The sequence below is a fragment of the Bos grunniens genome, chromosome X (genome assembly GCF_055505025.1).
Source record: "Bos grunniens cultivar Pamir isolate PY7600 chromosome X, Bosgru_T2T1.0, whole genome shotgun sequence".
In the NCBI taxonomy this organism is placed as follows: Eukaryota; Metazoa; Chordata; class Mammalia; order Artiodactyla; family Bovidae; genus Bos; species Bos grunniens.
The window spans coordinates 51,738,016-51,754,135 of NC_141194.1; the positions used below are offsets into that span (position 1 = coordinate 51,738,016).

The window sequence follows — 16,120 nt, forward strand, 5'->3', positions numbered from 1 at the left end:
TTGATTCCAGCACTCTGATTTCTTTTTATTTTGAAAATTTTTACTGCATTTGGTTTCCATGTGGAAGCACTGGCAGAACTGAAAAGAGGCAGCATGTTCCACTTACTTTTCTGAAAGATCACATAGCTAGATGAAATCTCTCCCCACCCAGGGCTGATTTAATAAACCTCACCCCAAACCCACCCCAAGCAAAAGATTAAAACAAAGGTTTGTGGTGATCATTTAAAAAACAATACCACGTGTGAGATGGTCAGCATCTGGATTTCTGTGACCTACATTTGATGTGTGCTCCTCTTCCTCTCACCTGCGTCCAACCCCCCGCACTCCCCCCTCCCCGTCTTCAGGCCCTTCCTCCTTCAACTAAGACTCAACACACAAGTGTGCAAGTGGAAACACTACTCAGTCTCAGTACTACAGGCTTAGATGTCTGCCAATTCCAGGGGATGGACGGTCATCTCTCAACTTTGTAATGTTGCCCTTGCATCACGGTCAGCTAACGCAGGTCCACTGTCTCTCAGGTTGAAATACAGACAAGATATGGGTATGTACACATTTATGGGTCTAAAATATCAGAAAGTAAACCCACTGCGAAAATTTACAAAATGAGGAAGAGGGGCGTCGACGGGTTGGGGGCAGCTGTGGCTGTTTCACTTAGGCAGTAACACTGCTGAATGGACACTGTGCTAGGAGAGGGAGGGAGGTTGGGTGCTCAGTCAGTAAGCAGAAGAAACAAAGGAAACAGAGCTTGCCTGAAGCTACGTCATTTTCTTCTTGTGATTGTGTAAGGCATTTTAAATGGGAAAAACTTCTTTCCTTCGCATTCTTCCAAATAATTATTTGGAATATAACTTGTGATTCAGAATACAAATAAGACCCCTTTCATCTCCACCCCCCACCTCCAAAATCATTCTACACACCCAGGGCCCATAGAGTACAAGGCAGGCGATTGATTTCACGAATCAGGAGGCATTATGCTCACATGGGGCATGAGGCCACTGTGTCAAGGACACTTTTTAGGGCTTCAGCCCTGATCCCGGCCCACTCAGAGTACAAGGGTAAGAATCCATCTTCAGTGAGGATTTAAGTCCCAGATCCTTAGAAAAGTTCAATCTTCCAAGACTGAACCAGGAAGAAATAGAAATTATGAACAACCCAATTACAAGCACTGAAATAGGAACTGTGATTAAAAAAATCTCCTCCCCAAAAACAAAAGCCCAGGTCCAGATGGCTTCACAGGTGAATTCTATCTAACATTTAGAGAAGAGCTAATGTCTATCCATCTAAAACTCTTTCAAAAAATTGCAGAGGAAGGAACCCTTCCTAACTCATTCTATGAGGCCACCATCACCCTGATACCAAAGCCAGACAAAGACAACACACAAAAAGAAAACTACAGGCCAATATCACTGATGAACATAGATGCAAAAATCCTGAACAGAATTCTAGCAAACAGAATTCAATAAAGCATTAAAAAGCTCATACACCATGATCAAGTTGGGTTTATTTCAGGGATGCAAGGATTCTTCAATATACACAAATCAATCAATGTGATACACCATATTAACAAATTGAAAGATAAAAACCATATGATCATCTCAATAGATGCAGAAAAAGCCTTTGACAAAAATTCAGCACCCATTTATGATTAAAACTCTTCAAAAAATGGGCACAGAAGGAACCTACCTCAACATAGTAAAGGCCATATATGATGAGCCTAGAGCAAACATTATTCTCAATGATGAAAAACTGCAAGCATTCCCCCTAAGATCAGGAACAAGACAAGGGTGTCCACTCTCACGACTATCATTCAACATAGTTTTGGAAGTCCTAGCTACAGCAATCAGAGAAGAAAAATAAAAGGAATCCAGATAGGAAAAGAAGAAGTCAAGCTCTCACTGTTTGCAGATGACATGATACTATACATAGAAAACCCTAAAGGTACTATCAGAAAATTATTAGAGCTTATTTAGCAAAGTTGCAGGATACAAAATCAATACACAGAAATCACTTGCATTCCTATATACTAATAATGAAAAATCAGAAAAATAAATTAAGGAATAAATCCTGAATTCACCATTGCAACAAAAAGAATAAAATATCTAGGAATAAACCTACCTAAGGAGATAAAAGACCTGTATACAGAAAATCATAAGACACTGATGAAAGATATCAAAGATGACATAACAGATGGAGAGATATTCCATGTTCCTGGGTAGGAAGAATCAATATTGTGAAAATGACTATACTACCAAATGCGATCTACAGATTCAATGAGATTCCTATCAAATTACCAATGGCATTTTTCACAGAACTAGAACAGAAAAATTCACAATTCATATGGAAACACAGAAGACCTAGAATACCCAAACCAGTCCTGAGAAAGAAAAATGGAGCTGAAGGAATCAAACTTCCTGACTTCAGATTACTACAAAGCTACAGTCATCAAGACACTAAGCTACTGGCACAAAAACAGAAATATAGACCAATGGAACAAGATAGAAGGCCCAGAAATAAACTCATGCACCTATGGGTACCTTATTTTTGACAAAGGAGGCAAGAATATACAATGGGGCAAAGACAGCCTCTTCAATGGTGCTGGGAAAACTGGACAGCTACATGTAAAAGAATGAAATTAGAACACTTACTAACACCGTACACAAAAATAAACTCAAAATGGATTAAAGACCTAAATGTAAGATCAAAAACTATAAAACTCTTAGAGGAAAACATAGGCAGAACACTTGATGACATGAATCAAAGCAAGATCCTGTATGACCCACCTTCTAAAGTAATGGAAATAAAAACAAAAGTAAATAAGTGGGACCTAATTAAACTTAAAAGCTTTTGCAAAGGAAACTATAAACAAGGTGAAAAGACAACCCTCAGAATGGGAGAAAATAATAGCAAATGAAACAACTGACAAAGGATTAATTTCCAAAATATACAAGCAACTCATACAAAATTCGAGAAAAACAAACAACCCAATCAAAAAGTGGGCAGAAGATCTAAACAGATGTTTCTCCAAAGAAGACATACAGATGGCTAACAAACACATGAAAAGATGCTCAACATCGTTCATTATTAGAGAAATGCAAATCAAAACTACAATGAGATATCACCTCACACTGGTCAGAATGGCCATCATCAAAAAGTCTACAAAAAATAAATGCTGGAGAGGGTGTGGAAAAAAGGGAATGCTCTTACACTGTTGGTAGGAATGTAAATTCATACAGCCACTATGTATGATGGTACTTAGATTTCTTAAAAAAGCAGGAATAAAACCACCATATGACCCAGCACTATATGACTCCTAGACATATACCCTGAAGAAACCAAAATTGAAACAGACACTTGTACCCCAATGTTCACTGCAGCACTATTTACAATAGCTAGAACATGGAAGCAACCTAGATGTCCATCACCAGATGAATGGATAAAGAAGTTGTGGTACTTTTGAGTAATATTACTCAGCCATAAAAAGGAACACATTTCAGTCAGTTCTAATGAGGCAGATGAACCTAGAGCCTATTATACAGAGTGAAGTAAGTCAGAAACAGAAAGATAAATATCATATACTAACGCATATATATGGAATCTAGAAAGATGGTATGGGAGAATTTATTTTCAGGGCAGCAGTGGAGAAACAGACATAGAGAACAGACTTATGGACACGGGGAGAGGGGAGGAGAGAGTGACATGTATGGAGAGGGTAAAATGGAAACTTACATTACCAAATGTAAAATAGATAGCCAATGTGAATTTGCTGTATGTCTCTGGGAACTCAAACAGGGGCTCTGTATCAACCTAGAGGGGTGGGATGGGGAGAGAGATGGGAGGGAGGTTCAAGAGGGAGGGGACATATGCATACCTATGGCTGATTCATGTTGAGGTTTGACAGAAAACAACAAAATTCTGTAAAACAATTATCCTTCACTTAATAAATAAATTAAAAAAATCTCCTATTAAAAACTATTTATTTAAATTGGAGGATAACTACTTTACAATATTGTGATGCTTTTTGCCATACATCAATATGAATCAGCCATAGGGATACATGTGTCCGCTCCCTCTGAAGCCCCCTCCCATCTCCTTCTCCAGTCTATCTCTCCAGGTTGTCACAGAGCTCCGGCTTTGGGTGCCCTGCATCATACATCAAACTCTCACTGGCTATCTATTCTAGATATGGTAATGTATATATTCCAATGCTATTCTCTCAAATCATCCCACCCTCTCCTTCCCTGACTGATCCTAAAAGTCTGTTCTTTATGTCTGTGTCTCCTTTGCTGCCCTGCATGTAAGATTGTCAGTACCATCTTTCTAGATTCCACATATATGTGTTAATATACAGTACCTGTCTTTTTCTTTGCCTTACTCTCTACAATATTACACTGTATAATAGGCTATAATAGGTTCATCTACCTCATTAGAACTGACTCAAATGGCTTCCTTTTTATAGCTGAGTAATATTCCATTGTGTGTATGTAAGGAAACTATAAGCAAGGTGAAGAAACAACCTTCACAATGGGGGAAACTAATAGCAAATGAAACAACTGACAAAGAATTAATTTCCAAAATACATAAGCAGCTCAAGTAGTTCAATACCAGAAAAACAAACAACCCAATCAAAAAGTGGGCAGAAGATCTAAACAAACATTTCTCCAAAGAAGACATAGAGATGGCTAATAAACAAATGAAAAGATGCTCAATATAGCTCATTACTGCTGCTGCTAAGTTGCTTCAGTCGTGTCCAACTCTGTGCGACCCCATAGACGGAAGCCCACCAGGCTCCTTCAACCCTGGGATTCTCCAGGCAAGAACATTGGAGTGGATTGCCATTTCCTTCCCCAATGCAGGAAAGTGAAAAGTGAAAGTGAAGTCGCTCAGTCGCCACCAGGCTCCTCCGTCCATGGGATTTTCCAGGCAAGAGTACTGGAATGAATTGCCATTGCCGTCTCCGAGCTCATTACTACAGAAATGCAAATCAAAATCACAATGAGGTATCATCATCTCACACCAGTCAGAATGGCCATCATCAAAAAGTATACAAACAATAAATGCTGGAAAGGGTGTGGAAAATAGGGAACCCTCTTACTTTGTTGGTGGGAATGCAAATGGATACAACCACTATGGAGAAGAGTATGGAGATTCCTTTAAAACTAGGAATAAAACTACCATATGACCCAGCAATCCCACTACTGGGCATATACCCCGAGGAAACCAGAATTGAAAAAGACACCTGTACCCCAATGTTCATTGCAGCAATATTTACAATAGCTAGGACACAGAAGCAACCTGGATGTCCACCAGCAGATGAATGGGTAACAAATGATTTTAAAAAGTAAAAAAGAGGGCTCCCCTGGTGACTCAGTGGTAAAGACTCCACCTGCCAATGCAGGAGACAAGGGTCCGATCCCTAGTACGGGAAGATCCCACATGCCATGAAGCAACTAAGCCCATGTGCCACAACTGTTGAGTCTCTGCTCTGGAGCCAGTTAGCCGAAACTAGGCCGGCATGCCCTAGAGCCCGTGGTCTGCAACAACAGAAGCCACTGCAACGAGAAGCTGCAGTACAACTACAGAGTAGCCCCGCTCACAGCAACTAGAGAAAAGCCTGCATGCAGCAATGAAGACCCAGCCCAGCCCAGCCAAAAATAAATAAAACTATTATATTTTTTAAAAGGAAAAAGAAAAGCAGAAAGGATGATCTTTTAAAAACAAAACACGGAGACTTTTTTTTTCTGCAATGTTCTGCCATTTTACTTGAGACATTAAACAAAAAATGTCTTATTTAGAGTTGTTGTGTTGGTTTTTCGGTTTGGACATTCTTAAGACCCAATCCAAGGGTAGTGCTGGGATGTGGTTTGTGTCTGAGTGGCAATGCTGGTCAGGGTCTTTCAGATCACATGCTGGTACCCGTCTGCCTTCCCTTGGTTTGGCATGACAAAGGGGCTGGCCCAGCCTAGAGAGAAGCGGTGGCCAAAAACGGCTTTCAGGTTCACCCATGTTGTTTTCTTGGCCCATCTTCTGTCTTCCTTTTTCAGTTGTTCTATTCCCGTCTCATCTGTGCAGATGGAGAGCATCTGGATCCGGAACATGGCCGACGTGAAAATGAGGAAGAGCAGCGCCTCCAAGCCGAGGAAGATGAGGAGGGTCATCGTGGTGGGCGAGAAGGAGCTGCAGTCTTCTTCAAAGCAATGCAGGAAGTGGAATCCCACCAAGATGAGGGCGTGCAAAGAAATGAGAGCTACGTACATTGTAAACAGGACGAAGTATTTCTGGTTCTTCTCGCCGACACAGTTGTTGATCCAGGGACAATGGTGGTCCATCTTCCGAATGCACCGCTTACAAATCCTGCAGTGGTGGGCTCGGTCGGGCTTGATGCTGCAGCATTTGGGACAGCTGTACAGCACCTGCCCAGACGTCAGCTGTAAACTCTCGATGAATTCTTTAGTGGCATTTCCTTTGGGCACAGCCCCAGGGTCGGTCAACATGGCCCGGCAGTGGGAAGCCAGGGCCAAGAAGACCAGCACGCTGAACACGATTCCGTTGATGGCGCTGTACATGTAGTCCCCAGATGGAATCAGCATGACGAAGAGGACCACGAACTCCGCATATAAGACCAGAAACCAGGTGACAATGGCAAAGACAATGCCACAGCCATCGCGGATGAACCACATGGCGCCCGTCGGATAGGGGTGAGAAGGTGGGACGCACTTCTCTGACTGGAAGCACTCTGGTTTCCGCTCAAAGTCTCAGAAGCGGAGGGCGAGGATAAACATCCTAAGCTATTCTGTCCATACTGGCCTTGTGAAGCCCCAGTCAGTTCCTCAGTCCCAGACTCCTGGTGGGGCTCCCGTTGCCGCCACCGTCGTCGCTCCTCAGGCAGCCCCCGACCGGTGACCCGACCTCAGGCTGCGGCGATGGCTCCCCGGCAGGAGGCGCCGCAGCTTCCGGGATTCGGCCGGACGCGAGGCGGCGCGCCCATCAAGCGCCCCTCAGTGGGGTGGCGGCGGCTGCAGGAGCCGGCGCCGCCCACCATTCTTACTGACCTAAACCTTTGGAAGTCAGTTATGCTCACCAGTTACCATCGATGTCACTAACATTTGGATTCCTCCCTCTACACTGTACAGTTGTACAATTAACATAGGCTACTGTTGGGCTTCCCTGGTGGCTCAGACGGTAAAGTGTCTGCCTGCAGTGCGGGAGACCCGAGTTCGATCCCTGGGTTGGGAAGATCCCCTGGCGAAGGAAATAGCAACCCACTCCAGTACTCTTGCCTGGAAAATTCCATGGGCTGAGGAGCCTGGTGGGTTACAGTCCATGGGGTCGCAAAGAGTCGGACACGACTGAGCGACTTCACTTCACTGTTGAGTCCAGGCTTTCCCTGGTGTGGTGGCTCAGATGGTAAAGAAGCTGCCCGCAATGCAGGAGACCCAGGTTCAATCCCTGGGTCAGGAAGATTCTCTGGAGAAGGGAATGGCGACCCACTCCAGTATTCTTGCCTGGAGAATTCCATGGGCTGAGGAGCCTGGTGGGTTACAGTCCATGGGGTCGCAAAGAGTCGGACACGACTGAGCGACTTCACTTCACTGTTGAGTCCAGGCTTTCCCTGGTGTGGTGGCTCAGATGGTAAAGAAGCTGCCCGCAATGCAGGAGACCCAGGTTCAATCCCTGGGTCAGGAAGATTCTCTGGAGAAGGGAATGGCGACCCACTCCAGTATTCTTGCCTGGAGAATTCCATAGGCAGAGAAGCCTGGCGGGCCCCAGTTCACAGGGTCAAAAAGAGTCAGACACGACTGAGCGACTAACATTTGAGTCCAGGTTTCAGTCAGTAGGACTAATCTTAGAAATACTGCTAGCTGCTTTAGCTAACACAGTACATACATCCAGGAATGCTAAGTGCACCCATACTGAAAAGTCTGGCCCTACCAAAACCAAAGATATCACAAGAAAATTACAGACCACTATCCCTATAAATACAGATGCAAAAATCCTCAACAAAATACTAGCAAACAGAATCCAACAGCATATTGAAAGGATTATACAGAATGATCTAGTGGGATTTGTTCCAGGAATGCAAGAGTGGTTCAACATCAGAAAATCAATCAGGGTTATAGATACATCACATTAATACAACAAGGAAAAAATAACCTACATGATCATCTCAACTGATGCAGAAAGGGCATTTCAGATGCAGAAAAGGCCTAGATCTAATAAATTCAGCAAAGCTTTAAGGAACAAGATCAACACATAAAAATCAGTTGTGTTTTGAAATTAAGAGCAATTTCATTTACAATACCATCTAAAAGATATCTGTAGGGGACTTTCTTGGTGGTCCAGTGGCTAAGACTGCACTCTCAATGCTGGAGGCCTGGGTTCGATGTCTGGTCAGGGAACTAGATCCCATATGCCACAACTAGAGATGCCACATGCCACAATGAAGGTTGATTTTTTTTTTTTTTTTTTTTTTTTTGCTGCGTAGAATGCGGGATCTTAGTTCCCTGACCAGGAATTGAACTCAAACCCCCTGCATTAGAAGCTTGGAGTCTTAACCACTTGACTGTCAGGGAAGTCCCCAGATCGGAAGAGTTTATATTAACATGTTACTAATACACAAAGCAACCTACAGATTCAACAAAATCCCTATCAAAATTCCAACAGCCTTTTTGCAGAAATGTGGAGATGCCAATCCTCAAATTCATATGGAATTTCAAGGGGCCTTGAATAGTCAAAACAATCTTGAAAAAGACAAATCAAATGGCCAAGTGGTTTTTGACGAGAGTGCCAAGTCCATTCAGTGGAGTAAGGATAGTCTCTTCAACAAAGGGTGCTGATGCAACTGGATTTTTATATGCAAAAGAACGATGTTGGGCCCCTACCTCATACCTATACTATTAATTCAAAATGGATCAACAACCTAAATACAAGAGCTAAAACCACAAAACTCTTAGAAGAAAACACAGGGGTAAATCTTCATGACCTTGGATTTGGCAACAGGTTCTTTTTTAAAATTTATTTTTAGTTGGAGGCTAATTGCTTTACAGTGTTGTGTCGGTTTCTGCTGTACAACGTGAATCAGTCGTAAGTATACATATATCCCCTCCCTCTTGAACCTCCCCCTCCCCCCAGTCCCACCTCTCTAGGTCATCACAGAGCATGAGCCCTGAAAATATTATTCTAAGGGAAATAATCCAAACATAAAAGGACAAATATTGTTAAGATTCCACTTATATGAAATATCTAGAACTGGCAAATGTATAGGGACAGAAAGTAGGTTAAAGGTTACCAGGAATTAGGGGCAGAGTGGAATGGGCGTTATTGCTTAATGGGTGCAGAACTTCTGTTTGGGATGGTTAAAAAAAAAAAGTTTGGGAATTCAATAATGGTGATGGTCACACAACATTTTGAATGTAATTAACACCACCTAACTGTATACTAGAAAGTGGTTAAAATGGCAAATTAAAAAAATTTTTTATTTTAATTGGAGGCTAATTACTTTACAATATTGTGGTGGTTTTTGCCATACATTCACATGAATCAGCCATGGGTGTACAGGTGTTCCCCATCCAGACCCTCCCTCCCACCTCCCTCCCCATCCCATCTCTCAGGGTCATCCCAGTGCACCAGCCCTGAGCACCCTGCCTCATGCATCAAACCTGGACTGGCGATCTGTTTCACATATGATAATACACATGTTTCAATGCTATTCTCTCAAATCATCTCACCCTCGCCTTCTCCCACAGAGTCCAAAAGTCTGTTCTTTACATCTGTGTCTCTTTTGCTGTCTCGCATATAGGATCATCGTTACCATCTTTCTAAATTCCATATATATGCATTAATATACTATATTGGTCTTTTTCTTTCTGTCTTACTTCACTCTGTATAATAGGCTCCAGTTTCATCCACCTCATTAGAACTGATTCAAATGCATTTTTTTTAATAGCTGAGTAATATTCCATTGTGTATATGTACCACAGCTTTCTTATCCATTCATCTGCCAATGGACATCTAGGTTGCTTCCATGTCCTGGCTATTGTAAACAGTGCTGCGATGAACATTGGGGTACACATGTCTCTTTCAATTCTGGTTTCCTCGGTGTGTCTGCCTAGCAGTGGGATTACTGGGTCGTATGGCAGTTCTATTTCCAGTTTTTTAAGGAATCTCCACACTGTTCTCCAGAGAAGGCGATGGCACCCCACTCCAGTACTCTTGCCTGGAAAATCCCATGGATGGAGGAGCCTGGTAGGCTGCAGTCCATGGGGTCACGAAGAGTTGGACACAACTAAGCAACTTCCCTTTCACTTTTCACTTCCATGCATTGGAGAAGGAAATGGCAACCCACTCCAGTGTTCTTGCCTGGAGAATCCCAGGGACGTGGGAGCCTGGTGGGCTGCCGTCTATGGGGTCGCACAGAGTCGGACACGACTGAAGCGATTTGGCGGCAGCAGCAGCAGCACACTGTTTTCCATAGTGGCTGTACTAGTTTGCATTCCCACCAACAGTGTAAGAGGGTTCCCTTTTCTCCACACCCTCTCCAGCATTTATTGTTTGTAGACTTTTTGACAGCAGCCATTCCGACTGGCGTGAGATGGTACCTCATTGTGGTTTTGATTTGCATTTCTCTGATAATGAGTGATGTTGAGCATCTTTTCATGTGTTTGTTAGCCATTTGTATATTTCTTTGGAGAAAGGTCTGTTTAGTTCTTTGGCCCATAAAATGGCAAATTTTATGTTATATGTATTTTACCACAACTAAAAATGTTTGGCCCAATCTAAAATTGTATTTATTTCCCTATGATCTATCATGCATAGAATCAATTCTCACATATATTACTGGGGTTTCTGCAAACATAAATTAGGCTTTCTTCTCACAGGTCTGACATACAGGAGTCTGAATCCAGTAATGGGGCTGGAGGCGCCAAAAGGTGATATGAATGGATCTTGAGAAAGATGAGCCAAATCGTTGGAGGATCCCCAAGTCACTCAGGTCCAGTCCCATTAGACTGTGGAGGAAGGGCTGCTTCTGCCACCAAGGGAGACTCAGTGCAAGCTGGTGTTTAGGTATCGCTCAGGTTAATACAAATCAACTTTGATGCACCAATTTCAATTCCCAAGGTCCCATTCTTCTGGCAACCAGAAGTCTTTAGGTTTCACATAAGAGACCTGGAGATCTGGTGAATTCAGCCTGCGGTGTAATTCAACAACCTGCGGTATTTGGCTTTATGACTGATTTCAGGCTACATCAGTCTGGTGACTAGAAGAGATACAGAGGTTTCTTGTTTGTTTTCTAATATAGGCTCTATTTTTCAGAGAAACTTTTAGGTTCAGGCCCTGTTGTCTGTCCCATGTCAGTACCATCCGTACTGTCACTTTTCAATTTTTGCCAATCTGAGAAGCATAGTATCTCATATGGTTTAAATTGGCATTTCCCTGAAAACTAATGAAATTGAGCACCTTTTCGTGGCCACTTACTGGCTATTGGATATTCTCCTGTGAAGTGTTCATTCAAATCTTTCAAATATTTTTTAATTAAAAAAATTTATTGGCCATGGCTTGTGGGATGTTAAGTTTCCCAACCAGGGATCGGATCTGGGCCCTTGGCAGTGAAAGTATGGAGTCCTGTCAACTGGACTGCCAGGGAATTCCCTGTCGAATATTTTTCTATTGATTATAGATCTTTTGTTGAACTGTAAGATTTCATTTTGTAATCTGGATATGAAATCTTTGATGGTTTTAAATGATGAAAATATATCTTTTCCCATTCTGTAATTTACCTTTGCACAGTTTATGGTATTTCTAGGTGAAAATAAGTGAAAGTCGTTCAATTGTATCCGACTCTTTGCAACCCCATGGGCTATACAGTCCATGGACTTCTCCAGGTCAGAATATTGGAGTGGGTAGCCTTTCCCTTCTCCAGGGGATCTTCCCAACCCAGGCATCGAACCCAGGTCTCCAGCATTGCAGGCAGATTCTTTACCAGCTGAGCCACAAGGGAAGCCTAGGTGAAAATAAGTTATTATTTTTAATGTAGTCCATTTTATCAATCCCTTCATCATTAGTAATTTTGGTGTCTTGTTTTAAGAAATGTTTTACTATCCCAAAGTCAAAAATATATTCTCCTATGTTATCTTCTTTGCTTTTCACATTTAGGTTTATAACTATTTGTGAATTATTGATGTTTTAGATATGTGAGGTAAACATTCCAATTTAGGTGTTTTTGTTTGTTTGCTTGTTTTCCTATTTGGACACCCAATTGGTTCAACATAAAATTGCCCTGGTACTTCTGTTCTCCAGTGCTACATTTTGTTAAATCACATACATGGGTCTTTTTCTGAGCGGTTTGTTCCACTAGGCTAGTGGAACTATGGGGCTTCCCCAGTGGTCAGTGGTAAAGAATCCACCTGCCAATGCGGGAGATGCAGGAAATGCAGTTTCGATCCCTGGATCAAGAAAATCTCCTGGAGGAGGAAATGGCAGCCCACTTCAGTATTCTTGTCTGGGAAATAGCATGGACAGAGGAGTTTGCTGGGTTACCATCCATGGGGTCACAAGAGTTGGACATGACTGAAGCTACTTAGCATACATGCACGGCAATACTATGGTCGGAATTACTGTAACTTTATTTTAAAAATCTGGTCATCTGATAGAATAAAACTTCTCTATTGTTCTTCAGGAGTAATATATATTTTTGGCCTTTTTCATTTCTATATACATTTTGGAAGTAGTCAAATTCCACAAAACAATGACTACCCATTAAGGCTTTATTTGGATTTATATTGCATCTGTAAATCAATTTGAAGAGAACCAACATCCTTGTAATATTGAGTTCATCAGCCTGTGAATATGGTATATCACTTCATTTGTTTACATCTTCTTTAATCTCTCTTTAAAAAGTTACAGTTTTCTCCACAAAGCACTTGCTGCTGCTGCTGCTGCTGCTAAGTTGCTTCAGTCGTGTCCGACTCTGTGCAACCCCAGAGATGGCAGCCCACCAGGCTCTGCCGTCCCCGGGATTCTCCAGGCAGTAACACTGGAGTGGGTTGCAACCCACAAAGCATTTACATGTCCTTTTAAGACATATTTCTAAATATTTGATTTTTAAATGGCATTTAAGTGTTAATTAAAACATTTTATTTTCTAACTGCATCTGCTTATATGCAGAAGTACAATTGATGTTTGTAAACTGATTTGATATTCAGTAAACTTTAATCCTGGGATATTTACCTCCATTCTTTAAGTATTTTCTCCTCTCGTTTTTTTATTTTTACTCTTTTTCTGAGACCACTATCAAGGCTTTTCTATTTTCCATTTCTCTTAGTTTTTTAACTTAATATTTTCTACATTTTTATTCTTCTGCTTTCTGAAAGAATTCTTCAATCTAATCTCCCAATTCCCTTATTCATTCTTCATCTGTATTCAACCTATTTTACTCCTCTATTGTGTTCTCTATTTCAACTTTATATATTCTTCATAGCTTAGTATTTCCACTTTTCTGTAGCCTGAGGGAAAAGGTAAGGGAAGATCCCAGAGAAGGTGGTGATTAGCTGTCTGGAGTGATGAGTTAGGAGGTGCCTGATTATAAAGAGAGAGAGGAAAATCAACCTGAGGGTGCAGCAGTAGCTAAGCCTAGAGACCAGACAGCAGGGCCCTGCTGTCCTGCTGGGAATGGCTGGAACAATGAGTTTGGAGTAGGGTGGGAGGGAGATGACGTGGGAAACTGCAGGGCTTTAACTTCACAGGGCCTTGGTCACTGAGAGCCTTCACTTGTGAGCCCTGCAGCCTATGGCGACCTCCAGAAAGATGGCAGCTTCAAGACAGGGTTGGAGGACACCCAAACTTTTGAGGTGAAGAGAGTCCTCTCCACTTCATGCTCTGGTTCCAGCACCTGCCAGCTCTGGTTCCCTTGACCAGAGAATGGACCCGGAAAAGGCACCCTAGAGAACCTATGATTATATCTGGATTTTGTGGGATGTTGGGGTTGAAGGTAGAGAGAGGGAAGTGGTCCAAATAAGGATAGGAGTAGAGGGAGGCAGCCACAATAAAGGCGGGAGTCTGTGGGTGAGAAAAAGATGGTGGGGGAGGTGCCAAGAGTCTACTTCGGAACAGGGCATAATCTGGAAGGATTTACGAGCTAAGGCTAGTGAGGGAGGGGCCTGGGCTTGGAGGTGCCCAAAGGCCATGGCCATCATTTCTCCAAAGTCACTGAAGGTCATACATCTCTCTCTCCCTGGCCTGGCTGCCCCAGTGCCTCCTTCCTAGTGGTTCCTGGCACTCAGGTCTCAGGCTCTTCTAAAGCTCTTCCATGCTTCTTTGAGGAGAGGGTACCCCATGTTTTATCCTCATGATCTGCTCCAGATAGGTAGTGCAGGGCCTTAACAAGAGTGAAACCTCCTGGATGATAGCTTCTATGGTGCCTCCTTCCCCTGAGAGGGCCCCACATAGAATCCTTTCAGGAGATTTTGGACAGTGGAGTGTCCCTGGAGTTTTCTGATAAAAGGTTATATAGCTTTGGGGAGGGAAAGATAGCTTGTGGACACATAACAGGGATGAGTGTAAGTGTGTGGAAAGCACAGGAGTTGCATCCTAAGGGTCAGTAGGGAGACATGAATGTGACTCCACCACCATGGCCTTGATCCACAGGGAGATTTTGAAAAGAAGAGGGTGCTGAGGACCAGAGTTAGGGAAGTCTGTTCAGACAGGTCAAGAAATCAGAGAGAGAGGCATCTGTGAGTGCCCCATGGTACAGAGTATAGAATCCCTGGTTGACATCCAGGTTTCCTGCAGGATTGGGATCACTTGTATAGACCACACAGAAGGGAAACCTTTGGAGAGGACTTCAGATGCAAACAGGTCTACAAAGAATATGAAAAGGAAAGCAAGCCATAAGGCTAACAGGCTCATGAACAAATGCTCAAACTAAGCAGCCATCAGATAAATAGAAATTAAAACAAAACTAAAGGGGCTTCCCTGGAGGTCCAGTGGAGCTCTGTGCTTCCACTGCAGGGGGCTCAGGTTCGATCCCTGGTTGGGGAACTAAGATCCTACATGCTGCATGGCCCAAAACAACAACAAAGACTAATGCAGATATATTGTTACACCTACTAGACTGATGAAAAAAATTTTAAAGCTGAATAAGACCAAGTGTTGGTGTGTGTGTGTGAAGCTATAAGTTCAGTTCAGTTCAGTCGCTCAGTCGTGTCTGACTCTTTGCAACCCCATGAACTGCAGCACGCCAGGCCTCCCTGTTCATCACCAAACCAAACCCATGTCCATTGAGTTGGTGATGCCATCCAACCATCTCATCCTCTGTCGTCCCCTTCTCCTCCTGCCCTCAATCTTTCCCAGCATCAGGGTCTTTTCAAATGAGTCAGCTCTTTGCATCAGGTGGCCAAAGTATTTCAGCTTCAACATCAAACCTTCCAATGAACACCCAGGACTGATCTCCTTTAGGATGGACTGGTTGGATCTCCTTGCAGTCCAAGGGACTCTCAAGAGTCTTCTCCAACACCACAGTTCAAAAGCATCAATTCTTCAGCGCTCAGCTTTCTTTATAGTCCAACTCTCCCATCCATACATGACCACTAGAAAAACCATAGCCTTGACCAGACGGACCTTTGTTGACAAAGTAATGTCTCTGCTTTTTAATATGCTGTTTTAGGTTGGTCATAACTTTCCTTCCAAGCAGTAAGCGTCTTTTAATTTCATGGCTGAAATCACCATCTGCAGTGATTTTGGAACCCAGAAAAACAAAGTCAGCCACCGTTTCTCCATCTATTTGCCATGAAGTGATGGCACCGGATGCCATGATCTTAGTTTTCTGAATGTTGAGCTTTAAGCCAACTTTTTCACTCTCCTCTTTCACTTTCATCAAGAGGCTCTTTAATTCTTCTTCACTTTCTGCCGTAAGGGTGGTGTCATCTGCATATCTGAGCTTATTGATATTTCTCCTGGCAATCTTGATGCCAGCTTGTGCTTCCTCCAGCTCAGCGTTTCTCATGATGTACTCTGCATAGAAGTTAAATAAGCAGGGTGACAATATCCAGTCTTGACATACTCCTTTTCCTATTTGGAACCAGTCTGTTGTTCCATGTCCAGTTCTAACTGTTGCTTCCTGACCTGC

General features: G+C 42.8%; 1 pseudogene across 2 annotated transcripts in view; it reads right to left on the reverse strand.

The window, feature by feature from the left end:
- LOC147340335 (palmitoyltransferase ZDHHC3 pseudogene) overlaps positions 1 to 16,120 on the reverse strand; it is a 73,955-nt pseudogene that overhangs the window by 8,264 nt on the left and 49,571 nt on the right. The window contains exon 4 of one of the 2 annotated variants that reach the window (XR_015159328.1): positions 1 to 16,120. This exon is cut by the window's right edge and continues 14,509 nt beyond it. The exons of the other annotated variant lie outside the window; for it this stretch is intronic. The product of XR_015159328.1 is annotated as a palmitoyltransferase ZDHHC3 pseudogene, transcript variant X1 (transcript). 2 annotated transcript variants of the gene reach the window in all.